Raw genomic sequence first — 16031 nt, forward strand, 5'->3', positions numbered from 1 at the left:
ATGGAACAAATATGAAAAGGAAGCAGTAGTAATACTACTTTCCTTTCCTCAAATTGTGGTGACTTTGAATAGGCTAAATACAGGACATATTTATCACCCATAAACCTGTGAGGAACATGAATAAAAAAAATTGACATTTATGTCATTAGCTTTGGTGTTAAACCCCAGTTTCCGTACAAGTTAATAGTAAGTAGTTTCTTTTATCTCAGGGACTTTGCTGCAAAGAACATTTGTAAGAGAAAAATGTTAATTCTCTGTTGTAGTAGACACTGTACAGTAGACAGTAGCATGGAGCTGTCCTGCTTCATTTTTTTAATGTGTTACCTATAGCTAGAATAATAATAGAGAGGATTTTAACTATATGACACCTTGAGTTAGCCTAGTCTGGATTTATGATAACTGTACAGCCTTTTGTAGTGTTGGAGCACCGTTGGCAATCAGTCTGACCTCTGTATCCCAAAGATAGAAGCCAGATCTCTCATATTATTTTCCATAAGTTGTAAGACATAGTGAACCCATATTAGGTCACTGTGTTTATATAACCAATGAAAAATTCGTCTTTTGGAAACCCACCCATCCCACATATATATTTCAAGATGCTGCATCTGTCTTTGGTTTTCAGTGACAGCTTTGAAACATCTTGTCCATCTTTTTATATCAATATGTATTAGTGATTGCAAATGCTAATCATGTGATGTTTAAAACTTTAGAAGACACAAGGCTCTTAGTGTATCTTTTTCATCCTGTTTGTAGATATTCTTGTAGGTATAAATGTTGTTTTTCAAGTGTACAAATCTTTAAGACTTTGGAAATCCACCATAGAAAATTGGATAATTTTGTGCTGTTGTATTATTCTCTGGTCTATATCCTTTCCTATGTACAAGAGCCCACATTGCCAACATGATCTTGTGAACTATAGATTACCACTGTGGCCAAAGTTTCAGACCTTTTGAGCCACAGATGCCAACCATCAAAAGTTTGAGAGCCACGAGATATGCACAACCTTTACACAGTAGTTAAACATTAATTCATTTTTAGATTGATATACAATATTATCAGCTGATTTCAGTTTGGCCAGCTACTCTGATGAATGCAGAAAGTCAGGTTTGTTGACTGCTTAATTTTAACGTGGTTAGATTATTTCTCCTTAACTGTGATCTAGGAAGGTATTCAGATAAAACTTTTTTTTGTTATTTGATCATAGTGGGCCTTCAAGTTAATTCCTTTATTGTGATGATACATTTCATAGGGCTATGCTTCCTTTAACATTGAATACAATATCTTCCATTCTGGCTTAAATTTTGATTTGCTTCCTCATACTTGCATATATATTTTTTTACATCCTGATAATATTATGCTTTAGGCTACTTTATGTATATAAATGGCATTTTCCAAGACTCTTGCATGAATAGAAGGGAGGATAAGATGCCACTGCAAACTCCACCATCAAATTACAAAATGTTACTGCAGGGTGGTGAGGTTTGTCCAGCTCATTTCCTGCAGAAATAGTTACACAAGATCCTTTTTAAGTGCTACAAATAAAGATTAAGGTTTTTTTTAACTTGGAAGGAGGCCTCCTTAATGCCATGGGTGGAAGGGAAAGTTCTAGGGTAGGTGCAGATTAATTCTCTCCTGTAGGTTTTAATGCCTTTTGAAAAGCCCTTGTAGAGAGCAGAGTCATAATCCCCCTTTCTAGGTGTGGCCTGCAGATCATGGGTGGTGGATGAATTGGGGAAGGCCCCATAAACTGGTGACGTTCTGCTTCTTTCCACATCTTTAGGCAGCTGCTTCTCTCCCCCACCCCATGCTGCTTCAGCATTCTCCTCCCTCTCCACTGTATAGTAATCCCCCCCCCACCGCCTGCCTCTTAAATTACCTCTTCTGTCTGCTAAATCCCTGAGACTTCCCCTGTACCCCCAGTGGCACCTGCAGCCCAAGTGGTTGCAGAGGGCAGGGGATGCCAGGAACTCCAAAATGCACAGACAACCTTGTTGGCTCAAGAGCTACAGTTAGATTGGTCAAAGAACCACATGTGACCCCTGAACTACAGTTTGACCATCCCAGGACTGTTATTTTATATACAGTGGTACCTCGGGTTATAGACTCCGCTAACCCGGAAGTAGTTACCTCAGGTTGTGAACTTTGCCCCAGGATGAGAATGGAAATTGTGCGGCAGCGGGAGGCCCCATTACTGAAAGTGCACCTCAGGTTAAGAACGGTTTCAGGTTAAGAACGGACCTCCGGAACGAATTAAGTGTGTAACCAGAGGTACCACTGTATAGCCTTATCAGAGTACAGAGATATTTCTGATAGCATTTAAGTGATATCAAGTGCCTTGATTATAGCAGAGGGAAGTGCTTAAAGCTGTCCTGCCTGCAATGTGCACATAGTTTGACATTAATACGCACTGTGGGGACAGAAAATGAGATGTTACTTCCTTTCTATTTCTTCTTCTATTTTCTTTTTCAGACCCTTTGCTTTTATTCTGCTCATCTCTTTTCTCTGCTCTGCCACTTGTTTGGAGAGAGTAGATATTTAAAATGCCTATGTCTGCAATGAGAATGCAAACTTATTTATAAATCTACAATCTTTCTTATAGGGAAAATTGTACCAATTTAGTGATAGTTTTTACTATTGGAGCATTTTTCAGTCTAAGCAATACTGCAGATTTATAAATTCACATTCACATGCCCCTTTTGCAAGTGTTATCCTTTTTTTGTTCAAACCGATACTTCAGAAATCTTTGCTTCTTTTTAAATGGTACTGGTCAGAGAAACTCAAAATGCTTACTCTTAAGGAAAATTATTTAAGCTAGTTGCTTTGGAAATTACAGCCTTCTGTGGGATGTCTTTTTGGGCTTTTGAGGCCACTTGATATTTAAGTAAGCAGTCTCTGCAAAATTGATTTACCTACTGCATAGAAGCATTATTGACTTCCTCTGAAAAGGGAAGACAGCTTATTTTCATTTATAAAGCTTTGCTAAAGTGATTTCTGACTCCATATAGAGAAAGATGAATTAGAAATGTGCATTCTGTAAGGAAAGTTGTTGTTGTTGTTGTTGTTGTTGTTGTTGTTGTTAATCGGGAATGAGTTTCAAAATACATTTTTTGACCTTTGGTTATTTTAGGGTTTCAGTATCTAGGATTTCTTTTAAATACATTAAAATCCCACACTTTAAAATGGTGTATTTTCCTAATTTTTCTTTTTAACCAACATCTCATTAAATTAAACTAGCTGTATTATCCAGAAATAAGCGAGTAAATTTCAATATGCCTTCAAATTCTTTGTACTTTTGAGTAGAAAATCTTTCACAGCACTTTTAAATACATTTAAAGGAGTAAAGGAGTAAAGTTAGCTTTAGCCACAAATATTTTATAATACTCTTTAACAGTCTCAGCTAGCTGGAATCCATAATGACCTATTAGTTATTGAATACAGATATCTTGGACTTAGAAGGTTTCAATAACGCATTCGGTTGGCATGCATATTTATGGTATGACAAAATCAAAGTGCATAGTGCCTTTAAAAATCACATTGTAAGGAAAGCGTTGTTCAATGTTTGGATGAGATATAAAGACCTGTTGGAAAACAAAACCCCTAGATGGTTGTCACCCTTAGAGGCGAAGGCCCATAAGAAAGTTAATATGGAGGTCGGATGGCCAAAGTATTGTGAGATTTTAGAACAGGATGGAGAGAAACTGAAATTAAAGAGCCATGAAAAACTAAAACCCAAAGTACAAGATTGGCTCCACTATTATCAAATAACGGAGGTTTTTAAACAAGACAGGAAAATTGGCTTCCAGGTGGAAAAATCAAAACTCGAGACAGAACTGCTAGAACCCAATACTAAGAATTTGTCAAGAATGTATAACTTGCTGCTGAAATGGAACACACAAGATGAAATAGTTAAATCAGCTATGATTAAGTGGGCACAGGACATTGGTCATAATATTATGTCTGCTGACTGGGAAAGGTTGTGGAACACCGGAATTAAATTTACGGCATGTAGTGCCTTAAAGGAAAATGTGATGAAAATGGTATACAGGTGGTACATGACCCCAGTTAAGCTAGCAAAAATTTATCATTTGCCTGATAATAAATGCTGGAAATGTAAGGAAACTGAAGGTACTTTTTATCATCTTTGGTGGACATGCCCGAAGATTAAGGTCTTCTGGGAGATGATATATAATGAAATGAAAAAGGTATTTAAATATACCTTTCTTAAGAAACCAGAGGCCTTTCTCTTGGGCATTGTCGGCCAATTGGTGCAAAAAAAGGATAGAACTTTCTTTATGTACGCAACAACAGCAGCAAGAATACTGATCGCAAAGTATTGGAAGACACAAGATCTACCCACCGTGGAAGAATGGCAGATGAAAGTGATTGACTATATGACATTGGCGGAAATGACGAGCAGAATTCGAGACCAGGGAAAGGAGACTGCGGAAGAAGATTGGAAGAAATTCAAGATTTATCTTAAGGACTATTATAAACTTGATGAAGTTTAGAATGTCGAGATTCTATAGAGAGAAAGGGTTGCAGTAATATAAGATTAGAATAAGAAAGGACTATGACGAATTAGAGTTGGAAAAAACATTTATAAGTTGCTATAAAATTTGGACATGAGGATGCAGAAAGGGGAGGTATGGGGAAGTCCGAGGAAAGAAGTTTATGAAATGACATTATGAAATTATACTTGTTTGTTTGTTTGTTTTCTTTTTTGTGTTTGTCTGTTATAAAAACTTTTGTAAAACTAATAAAAAATATTATAAAAAAAAAAAAAAAACATAATGACCTATTAGTTATTTACATCATACCAAATGAAGCAGGGCAAATTCATCAGTGTGCCACATTGTAAAAGTGCACTTCAGATTGCACCGGTTAATAATCTATTATATGGCTCCAAAAGGTTATGTTTTGTGCTACACCACAGAAGCAATTTCCCCTAAACCACCTCCTAGGGTATAATTGGTGCTCTATGTTTCTTAGTTCTTTATGATTTTTAAGAAAACTATTATGTGAGCTGGCAAGAGATTTTTCAATAATGTTAATTAGAAACTGTGCATGCAAAGCTAAGATTTGGCTTTACTTACCATTATTAGAAGTAGATGTCCTTGCATTATTATTATTTAATATTGATATCACTGTAATACCCACTGCCTGCAATCAGTGTCAATTGATTAATGTCCTATGCAGATATGTATGACCCCTTTATATGAAGAGCTGTTTAAAGAAAAAATGAAGACAGGCAAACACAATATAAATGGGAGGATTTTTTTTTATTGGTTGGGAGTAAGGGTACCTTATACATTGCACTGGGATATTATAAATGTTCCCAATACACATACAAATGTGCTACCAGTCAATCTTATACTCAGTTCCTATGGAGCGGGGACTCCCCTAGAATCTAGGGTCTCACAGTGGTTTTTGTATCAAACCTAAATTGAAGTCCTGCCAATAACTCTTTTCTAAAAATGTATTTTAAAAATAAAGAGAAAACATTCAAGCTTATATTTCTCACCATATACTGAATATTAGCACCCATGGTACATATTTGTACCATAACTTGAGACATTTTAGACATACAACTTTAGTAGATATTTTCTGCTGTTATAATAAGGTTCTCAGTGGTATTGTAAACTTGAACATCATTAGCATTTTTAACATTGTTCAGGAAATAGCATGTCTACAGATGGCATTAGTTTCCCAGAAATGTGCTATTTTATGTTTTGTTGCTGCCATTGATATACTTTTTGAGTTTTCTGTGCTATAGTGCTTCTAGTGATAAGAACATCCCACAATAAAGGAAAGAGGTCAAGTAGAATTGGGGTGCTGGGGAGTTTATCAGAGAATTACAGAATTGTAGAATTGGAAGGGACCCAAGTGTCATCTAGTCCAACCCGCTGCAATGCAAGAATCTCAACTAAAGCATGCATGGCAGATGGTCATCCAGCCTCTGCTTATAAGCCTCCAAGGAAGGAGAGTCCATCACCTTTCAAGGAAGCAAGTTCCACTATCAAACAGCTCTTCCTGTTAGAAAGTTCCTCCTGATGTTTAGTTGGAATCTCCTTTCTTGTAAATTCAAGCCATCGGTTTGAGTCCTACCCTCCAGAGCAGGATCTGAACAGATGTGATTATATTGTAGGACTTGGCTGTAGACAACGGTTTTGTCTTTCTGGGTAGAAGCTAGAAGAAGCAGGTAAACATGGGTCAATGGGTTCCCTATATAAGTTGGTTCGTACTTGTCTATTCTGTAGCAGCACAGTAATTTGCAGAAAGTGATCCTTGTGTGTGGACTGGTTAAGGCTTTGATTGATGGTGGGTTTCTAAAATGTGCAGGGAGCCTCTAGAAGTGCAGGAAGAGCCCCACTGGAGAAGATTGCCCTGCAACTTGTGGGCATTATGCACAGAATGGAAGCAGGGGGCAGAGCTAGCTTGTTTATACCCACACCTCCCCGTCATGTGTTCCCCAAACATGATTAGAGTATACCTAAAGAGTGGCTTACATGTGTGTGCATGAGCACCTAGTTACAGACCAGAATCGATACAGTGCAGTTCGGTTGGTTTGTCATGTAAAGCACAAGAGACTTGGCTTTTTAAAACCTGCCATCATTTCAGAACTAAAATATTCATAGACATTTCAGAACATGTTTGGGCAGACTGATCAGGTTGTGAATATTCTGCAAATGAAAGGGAGCTAAACTTGTCATAAATTATTTATAGTAAATCATTAGCTGAGCTCTAATCTTCGTATTGAGCTAGTTCATCTATATGGATTTCTTGTGCAAGCTGCCTTGAGGTTTTATTATTGTTATTTTTATTATTATCGAAGAAGGAAGGATAATAAACATATTGAACAAATGTTCTCTGTAGTTTCAAAAGCCCTGAAAGGTAAGAGTTTATTAAGTTGTGGATGACAACATGCAAGTTTCTAGCAAGTCATCATCCTCGTGATATTTATAACTTTGGAACAATCGCTTTGCTAGATCCATGCGTATAAAGAAATCGAAATGATGTCCCGCGGCAACCCCAAGTCTCAAAATGTGAATTCTGTCACATGTAGACATTATGTAAACTAAAAATAATTGAGTGGTTGAATGCTTCAAATAAAGATTAGGTTTTTTTAACCTGGAAGGAAGTTGTTGGTTGCAAAATAATAATAATTTTGCAGAACTCTGGCTTTCCTGGTCATGGTGACAAGGACAAGAATGCCGGAGATCTCCACCCCACCCACTCACCCACCACCTCAAGCCAACCTCTGAATATCTTATTGAATCATATCTCTGATTTTTGAGATTTTAGCAAGCTTTGTTCATATACTTTCAAGCATACCTTTAAAAGCTATGGCAGCTAGAAACTGGCTTTTAAAAAGTGGGGGAGGGTTTGGGGCTGAGAGTCCCAGGAGTGAATTTTGTGCCCAATGCCATATTCCATACCCTTCTGTAGTATTGCACCACAGAGAGAGCCCTGGTATACTTTATGAGTCAAGCTGAAACATGTACTGAAGCTTTGATACTTTAAGGACCAAGGATAAATAACTTTTGTCAACACCTTGTTTTCTTCACGCTTGTCTTTTATAACAGCTCATCAGCTTCCTCTTGTGTATATTCAGCTTCAGACTGAAACTTGCATATTTGAAATTTAATGGATTAAATTTGTACAGTTGTCAGGCACATTGAATATTGTGAGTAGTTTGAAGGAAAAAAAACACATGTTATGCTCCGGGACAAGGTCACAGTATGTTCGATGTTGTTGTGGCTAGGTGCTGTTCCAGGGATGATGTTACCATGGAGAGAGCTTTCGTTTCCATGACATTTGCTTGCAAATGTTGATAGGCCTTCAACCTGCAAAGGGTTTTGTCCTCTGACATGCATAGTGAGTGGTGGAATATTTCTTCTCAAACCCTTTTGTGTGTTTTGCACTGCAAAATTAATACAGTGGAATATTACAGAATACTTCTGACACCCAGGCATTGTACTTTTGTTTTTACTTTAAAATTAAACTGTAAATTTGCTTCTTCAGTATTGACTTAAGAAAAAAACCACAGGTAGATAGACATGCAACTGAAATCTCTGCTTTACTGCAAAGTTGTGAGTTAGAGAAAAGAAAGCCTTTAAACTGTGTTGCCAGACAGTGTTTTGTGAAGTAATCAATAAATTGATGTAAAAGACTATAAAATCTTAATTTTCTCTGTCTTTTTTTAAAACGGCACCTTGAGGTGAAGTAGTTAGGTACATTTATATGGGTGCCACTTTATATGGTAACAGTTTTCCTAGAAAGGTAATTATGACAAATGTGATAGGAATCTGCCGGCAGCTCTTGTAATTCTTATATGTAGAAATTATTCTAATTGCTGTCATAAGTGCATCCTCTATATTGTAAATAATGCTTTCATATTGGTTATTGATGCTGGCACGTAAAGATTTTCTTTCCTCCTTCCTATTAACAGTTTTCTTTCATCTCTAGAAACAAAAAAGTCACAAACTTACAATTATGTTGCTTCTTTTCAGCATTTCTGTATTTTAGGAGGAATAGAGAAGAAAAGGACAAGATGATAACATTTCAGATTAGGGATCAGCAACATTAAATTACTGGTTGTTTTTTTAAAAAATGTGAATGCAATAATATTACCCCTTTTTGCTCCACGGCTACCCTTAGGATTAATTTAATTTAATTTCAGCCATCCCACAGTGTTCATTATCCTTTATTAGGTTTATTTGGTCCAATTATTTGAAATGTTCAGTGGGTCCTACAGTTTGTCCCATAATGACTTTTATGAAGGTCCTGATGGTAAGCTTTTTGCTAAAACACAGTATTGTCCTAGAGAGATCATGAAAACTCTTACATCCAAATTTCGCTTGTGAACATCCAAAATATCAGCATCACAAACCAGACATTGTCCTGACCCTGTAGACTTATAGAACTATTGTGGCGTGACTGGTAAACAACTCTAGTAGCTGCTGCTTTCCAATCCCTTCATTTCTTCCAAACCTGTTGATGTTCATGAAGATCCACAATCAGTTTTTTGACATGAACATGTAGCAATTATTGTAGCTCTTCAGGTAGGTTTCCATAACTTCCCCTTTGCACTGTATCAAAATAATTCCGTTTGAATACCTATTAGGATTTTGTCTGGCCAGACATTTTAATAATCCAGAAAAAAAATAGATTAATTGGTGGAAATATAACCATTATGTTTTAATATATGCTGGAAGCTGCCCAGAGTGGCTGGGGTACAAATAATAAATTATTGTTACTATTAACCTAGATTCAGGTGTAGCAAAAGAAAAGTAATACTTTTTAACTAAACCAATTTCTTCTGTGTATGAAAACAGATAACAAAGGGTGGGGGTTCCTATCTTATATAGGCATGTAGATCATTTTCAAATAGCTGTTTTGCTCACAGTTTGCTCACAGTGATTGTTAGCAGGGTTTCTGTCAAGTGGTCATTTGAGCATTAACAAAAATATAAACTTTTACTGTCATGAGTCACTCTGGAGATGCCTTTTTTCTTGGTTTGGAATTACTTCTCAGCCCCTTATGTTTAAAAGCTTCCAGCTGCATTTTAAGTTTTATGTAAGTGTACATTATTAGAACGTCAGTACAGAGGTTGTCCTGGGAAAAGGTAATTACATTTTACAGATCTTGTTAGCATAATTATCCCATATTGCACACTCACTGGAGTCTGACAGGGTTGCTCAGAGCAAGGGGAAGGCAAAAGGAAATTAAACTTGAAAATCATTTGGTATACATCAAAGAGGGAGGGCAGAATTATTTGGAATACAGACAATAGCCAACATTTTAATTCACAGAATAGGCCCATTTTGACCCAGCCATCCACCTTACACAGCAGTTTTAATTCAACTTCACACACAGCAATTGATCTTTTTATAGCATGGCAGGTGCTGATTATTCTGCTACTTGGTAAAAGTTACATTTAAAGCAGCCCTCAGAGGAACACACATTAAAAGGAAAGAAACAGAAGAAAAGCATCCATAGAATGTCTTAGAGAGGTTCTCAAACTGTGGTCTGTGAACTCCATTCAGGTAGTTCATGAAAAGGTTATAGAACACTTTCATCACAGAAGCAGGCACGTCTGGTGCTCTAGAAAGGCAAGACTGTGGTTGTGAAATATAGTATGATCTCATCTTACATTTAACTTGCACAATTTTAACCATACAAGGTTGAAAACAGTCTGGTTAAAATTGCACAAGTTAAATCCAAACAATGAGAAGAGCTCAAAAGCCCTTTTTGTACCAGGTGCGATCAGGATTCACCTTGCTTGCAGGGCAAGGCCTGCTCAGTATGCCAGCTCTGGGCATACAAATCAGCCTTAGGATTCCAGAGCTGATGTGCCAAGAGAGCCTTGCCTAGCAAGCAAAGCAGGAGCTTAAAATCTCTTTTTTGTATCAGGTCCAAAAAAGAAAGGCAAGAAAGAGTTTTTAACCCAGGCATAGGCAAACTTGGCCCTCCAGATGTTTGGGGACTACAACTCCCATGATCCCTAGCTAACAGGACCAGTGGTCAGGGATGATGGGAATTGTAGTCACCAAACATCTGGAGGGCCGAGTTTGCCTATGCCTGTTTTAACCTCTCTGTCTTGCTTGCTTGGAGTACTAGGACTTCTCTCTCCCTTTTACTCTCTAGCCACAGGGTGGCTCCAAGAGTTAGTTTATACAGTCATACCTCGGGTTGAAGTAGCTTCGGGTTAAGCATTTCGGGTTGCGCATTACTTCCGGGTTTCGCCGCTCACACATGCGCAGACACTCAAAATGACGTCAGGTGCATGCGCGGAAGCGGTGAATCGTGACGCGCACACGCTGGTTGCATTGGCTTCAGGATGCGGACATGGCTCCGGAACGGATCCCGTTTGCATCCAGAGGTACCACTGTACATGATTTTCGTATCTGAAACCCACACATAAGAAATGATTCTACTGTATTAGTAAGGCATGTGCTTTGAATCATAAAACAAAAATTATTAAGTGATCTACGAAGACCCCCAGCCATTCTCAAATGATCCGTGATGTGTGGGAAGAGGGAAGCTTGAGAACTGCTTTGTTAGATTTTTGTTGTCATAGAGGTAGACCTTGAGATGGAATCATGAAACGGCTGGTTTGAGCTTCAGTTCTCTTTGTCAGATGCTGCTGGACAATTTAATCTGGTATGCTGAATATAAAGCTACATTTGACACCTTTGCTCAGTCAGCTCTCCTGCCCGCAGCAGCTCCATATCTTATTTCTTAAACAATTCTACCAATTCTCTCTTTTTGGTCCTTTACCCCAAAGCTTCCTCCTGTGTGTTACGTCCCCCATTCCTTTTTTTAAAAAAACAAACCAAGCCTTTACTGCAAAGCTGTTGGCCACTAACTTTGTGTCCCACCCCTCACCCCCATTGAAATGAAACTTAATTGCATTGAATTGCATTTCCTCTCATCCTTCCCTTATTACCCTTCCCCTCACACCTTTTTCTGTCTTCACTTCACTTTAAAATTTAGACTGCAAACCCTTAAAGAGCAGTCACCTTTTTGTTGTTGCTTGTATTACCCTAAAAGTGTGTGAATGGCACTAAACGAAGATGAGCTTTTTTGATCTTAGGCTCCAGTCACTGAACTATAGTAGATAGTAGATAGATCCCCCCGGTTTATAGAGAAATATTGCTGCCGTATCTTCCTGAATGTAATGATTTATCAGTGTAAGTGAGATGTTACATGTGTTCCCCTCTATATTAACACTTTGCCTGTTTGAAGACCAATTTATTCCTGTGGAATTAACCAAGGTTATTTATCCTTTGCAATTTTAATCTAGAACTCAGCATTTGAATTTAATGTAATTAAAACTCATCATTGCATAATTATACACCAGAATATGCTTTTTGAAAGGATGATTTTGTTTCCGCTGTGAGATTATTTGAATTTAAGTTGTACAGTGCTTTAACAATATGAAGCTATCAGGGGACAAGGTCTTCTGGTGATTAAAACAGCTTGTCCCTTGTTTCCTGCAAATCTAACCGTAATTTGGGCTCTTCGTAAGAGAGCAGCACACAGAGCTTAATTATCATTGTTTACTTAGGTCTTGTTTTTATTAATATATTTATAATATATAAATTAGGTAGTCCTGTAAAGAGTCTGATGCTTTTGTACTCAAATTAGGAATGGACTGCAGTGACTAAAAGACAATCTTATTACTTGAGTAAAAGTAATTAAAGGTGGGGAGCCTTTTATTCTTTACCTGAAGGTGATGTCTTGCCATTTTTGTCTGTGGCATCACTCTGCCAGTACTATACAGTGTTAGACTACTGACTAACTAAAGAAGATTGGCACAAGGATGACATACATTGAGGAGGAAAGCCAGATGATTCAAATGAGTATTTTGGAGGACCTGCAACCAATCCATCACTTCATTCTCCTTTCCATAAATTGTTGTTCAAAGTGGAGGTGCAGAAGGAATGGTAGATATAATAACACCTCCTGTGATTTGGGTGAGAATAGTGCATCCAAAAGGACAAAGTATACAGATTTAATAGCTTGCCCTTTTCTGAACCAGGGACACATGCTGGAAATACAGTGGTTTCTAATTGGTGGGCTGTGGCTCTGATCTCTGCATCAAAGCAATTGTCAGATGAGTCGTTGTTTTGTATTTTGTATGCTTTCAGATCACTTGAGATGGTCCTAGAGCGGTTTTGTGTTTAATGGGGCTGGAATGACTAATTTGTATTTCACGACTGTACTCAGATGCTGCTGTTGAAACACATACATGGCTAGAGTTTTAATACAGTAAAGAAGTAAAATATCAGTCAAATGATACTGGCTTGAAAAAGTCACTTTTAAGGCAAAGTGGGAAACCAATGCACAGAGCCATTTTCTTAAGGCTTTCTTAATGCTGAAGGTGGTGAACCTGAAAATACTTATTACTCCTTTTTACAATGAGATAAAGTGGCAGCATTCATAGCTGTAGCTATACAACCGAGCACACAGTCAGCCGTGCAGGATAGTCTACAGCTACTGCCAGAGCCCTGCATATGTGTGCAGGCTGATATTTCAGAAAGGTAAAGAATATGTCAATGACTGAATTCACACTCGGTGGTGGCAGCAGATCGTGGTTTTAGCTACTAGGGGTCAGGGTGTTATGTACTTTAACCAACTCTATAACCGAAACATAACTTCTTAACTCATTCTCCCCACCTCATCTATTGCAATTAATGACCAAATTGGGAAGCATTGCACAGGAATGTAGGATCTTAACTTTATTCATAACTCAGGGAAAGAGTGCTTGGCAAACTGGCAAATCAAATTAGAATGGAGTTTAATTACTCAGTTTTTAATGATACTAACACATTTACCCTACCTGCTGGTTATTTCTTTTATCTCAAAGCAGCAGGACTATCAGACTAGCCATTGGAATTAAGGTGGCACTCATCTTGTTTTCTAGCCTTTCTCTTACTGAACAGTTTCTTCCGGTTCCTACTGCCATTTGTCTTAATGATCATATGGGATAGAGGACCACTGGCTAAACCATGAAGCTTAAGAAAATGAACACTGATAATTTTTGTAGCTGCTTTAAGTCTGAAGGTTTTCAGCTGTGAACTCTCCTTTTTATATACTTATATAATTTTATTTGTTTAATTGAAATAAACAAAAGAAACATTCTTCATCATCCATTAATACAAAAATATAAAACAAATCAACCAAAAGAAAGATTTTTTTTAATCTAACATAATAGAATAAAGAATATCTTCTTACTTTACGTACAACTTCCCATCCACCCCATATTTCACATATTCCTTATTAACTTATTGCCAAAACTTGTCAGATTGTTATCAAAGCCAAAAGTATAAATAAATATTTAATTATCTGTGGTCTCGATTCTTACTACCAACTAGTACAGATGTTATTCGAATGCTACAACAGAGTTTAGACTGTGACAATTAAACAAAAAACCAAAAAACCCTCTCCTATCATATCAAATAAATAATGGGATTAATTATAATATTTAAATGAAGGTAGCTATGGAGAAAAATTTGTCATGTTTTTGTCATGCTCAGTGGAATATCAAGAAAAGCTATTAGTAGGCTTTTGAAATGAGATGTTTAATGAGGCCTGAGCTCTGAGTTTAAATTATGGCACATGAGAAGCAGACATTTAACCGCTGTAATTACAAATATAATGTACAATAAAAATGTGTTGATCACATGCTTTTTGCCTGAAGACTAAGGAACAATTGAAATATCTCAAAGTATTGACAAGTCTAGTATATACGTGAATAGTGCACTCAGTTCTCTGTGTGTCTCTACTTCTTACGTAGCCGGTCAGCGCCATCAACACAGAGGAGGCTGATCTCAGCAGGTTGGGGAGGGGACCTCTAGGTTTTGCAGAAGTACAGAAGATATTTAGACACATAACCTTGAAGGTAGTGGTAGGGAGCCCAAAAAAGCCTATGGAGGACTAGGTGGGCTCAAGGGGCATGGAGTGCTGACTGACCATTGCAGGCACTGTAATGGAGTGGTTGGAAGTCTGAATAGAAGCACTGTAGACGACAATATTTCGTTGCAAGTCCAAGCTGTAATAGCTACTGTAATTTTCTAAATATTATTTGCTTGCCATTGTTGTTTGGAGTCCCTGCAAACCCAATAAAACCTTTTACATAAAGGTGCATAATCCTCTCTAACTGATGAAATTCAGTCATGCTTTGTGCAATTACTGGAACAATAGACATTATTTTAAAATCAGACGTGTTCATTTTTCTCTGTCTGACATTCTAAACGGTACAGAGTCGATCTACCGTGAGGATTACAATGCGTAAGTCTCTAGACCAGGCATGGCCAAACTTGGCTCTCCAGCTGTTTTTGAACTACAGTTCCCATCATCCCTGACCACTGGTCCTGTTAGCTACGGATGATGGAAGTTGTAGTCTAAAAACAGCTGGAGGGCCGAGTTTGGCCACGCCTGCTCAAGACCCACTAGCTTCCCTATATGCCACAAGCAGAAGCATTTTTTCACAGAGAGATACATTAAAATGTGTCACTTCACTCTCTGTGACACATAGTAAACTTCCTAAAAGATCCCAGTAAATAATGCGTACCTCCTTCCTTCATATGAGGAAGAGAGATGCAAAATGCACATTCATATATTTGTGATCCCTTTCATTAAGAACTACAAAACTAAATTGAAATTTTTTAGACCTTGTATCTCTGAAATGTATATATATATAATTGTGTGCACCCTAATCTTTGAGCAGTGTAAGAGATTTCAGGGGGTGCCACTACATATGTAATTTTTCATTTTCTTACACTGAATATCACTTCAGATCCTTGTATCTTCATGCTATATGATTTTATTTATACACATATAAAGGCTTAGCATAGGATGGAAGGTCTTTGGCTTTAACATTCTAACAGATCTTGCTCCCCATTAATTTTATAGGACCCCACTTCCAAGCCATAGCTTTGGATTCAGCTCAGAAAGCATGTCAAGCCTCTACTGTCTCTTCCCTGCCCAGTTCAGAATTTCTTGCTGCTTTGTACAGCCTCAACACTCTGAATGGTATAACCTCCAGCCAGGGAAAGGCCTCCCTCCCTCAACCCACTTTCTTGAAAGAGCTCCAGCTCTTTATTTTTTATGGTCACACAAGTGCAGTTCCTTAGCTATGCAAAAAGATAAACAGACATGACTAGAGCCATTAACTTAACAACAGTCTAAAAAATGTTTGGGGTACTCTCATTTTCCTACTCATATTGAAATACTGCCCCTCAGTGAGGCCAAACTTAGATTCACAAAATGTTTAGGAGTATGCATCCCCCTGCGTCCCCCCAGAAAAAAGCACTGCTTAACAAAGAGACTGTTTCAACAGCTTTAGCATTATCTTTTTCTACAGAATCCCATCTCACATATATAATCACAGGCTTGTGGAGAGATCCCAAAGATAGCCTCCAGATTAACCCTCCTAACCTGTAATGTGCTGGTGTGTCTGTGTGGCCAGAGAAGTGTGCATGCACACGGAAGCTTATTCCAGAACAAACTTAGTTGCTCTATAA

The 16031-nt window shown here is 37.7% G+C and overlaps 1 protein-coding gene and 1 long non-coding RNA gene across 4 annotated transcripts in view; one reads left to right on the forward strand and one right to left on the reverse strand.

Annotated features, from left to right (window-relative positions):
- LOC309529142 overlaps positions 1–16031 on the reverse strand; it is a 598034-nt gene that overhangs the window by 137436 nt on the left and 444567 nt on the right. The window lies entirely within an intron of this gene.
- Positions 1–16031, forward strand: part of RNGTT (RNA guanylyltransferase and 5'-phosphatase) — a 133550-nt gene that overhangs the window by 77372 nt on the left and 40147 nt on the right. The window lies entirely within an intron of this gene.

Source organism: Podarcis vaucheri (assembly GCF_965113315.1).
Source record: "Podarcis vaucheri genome assembly, chromosome: 3".
In the NCBI taxonomy this organism is placed as follows: Eukaryota; Metazoa; Chordata; class Lepidosauria; order Squamata; family Lacertidae; genus Podarcis; species Podarcis vaucheri.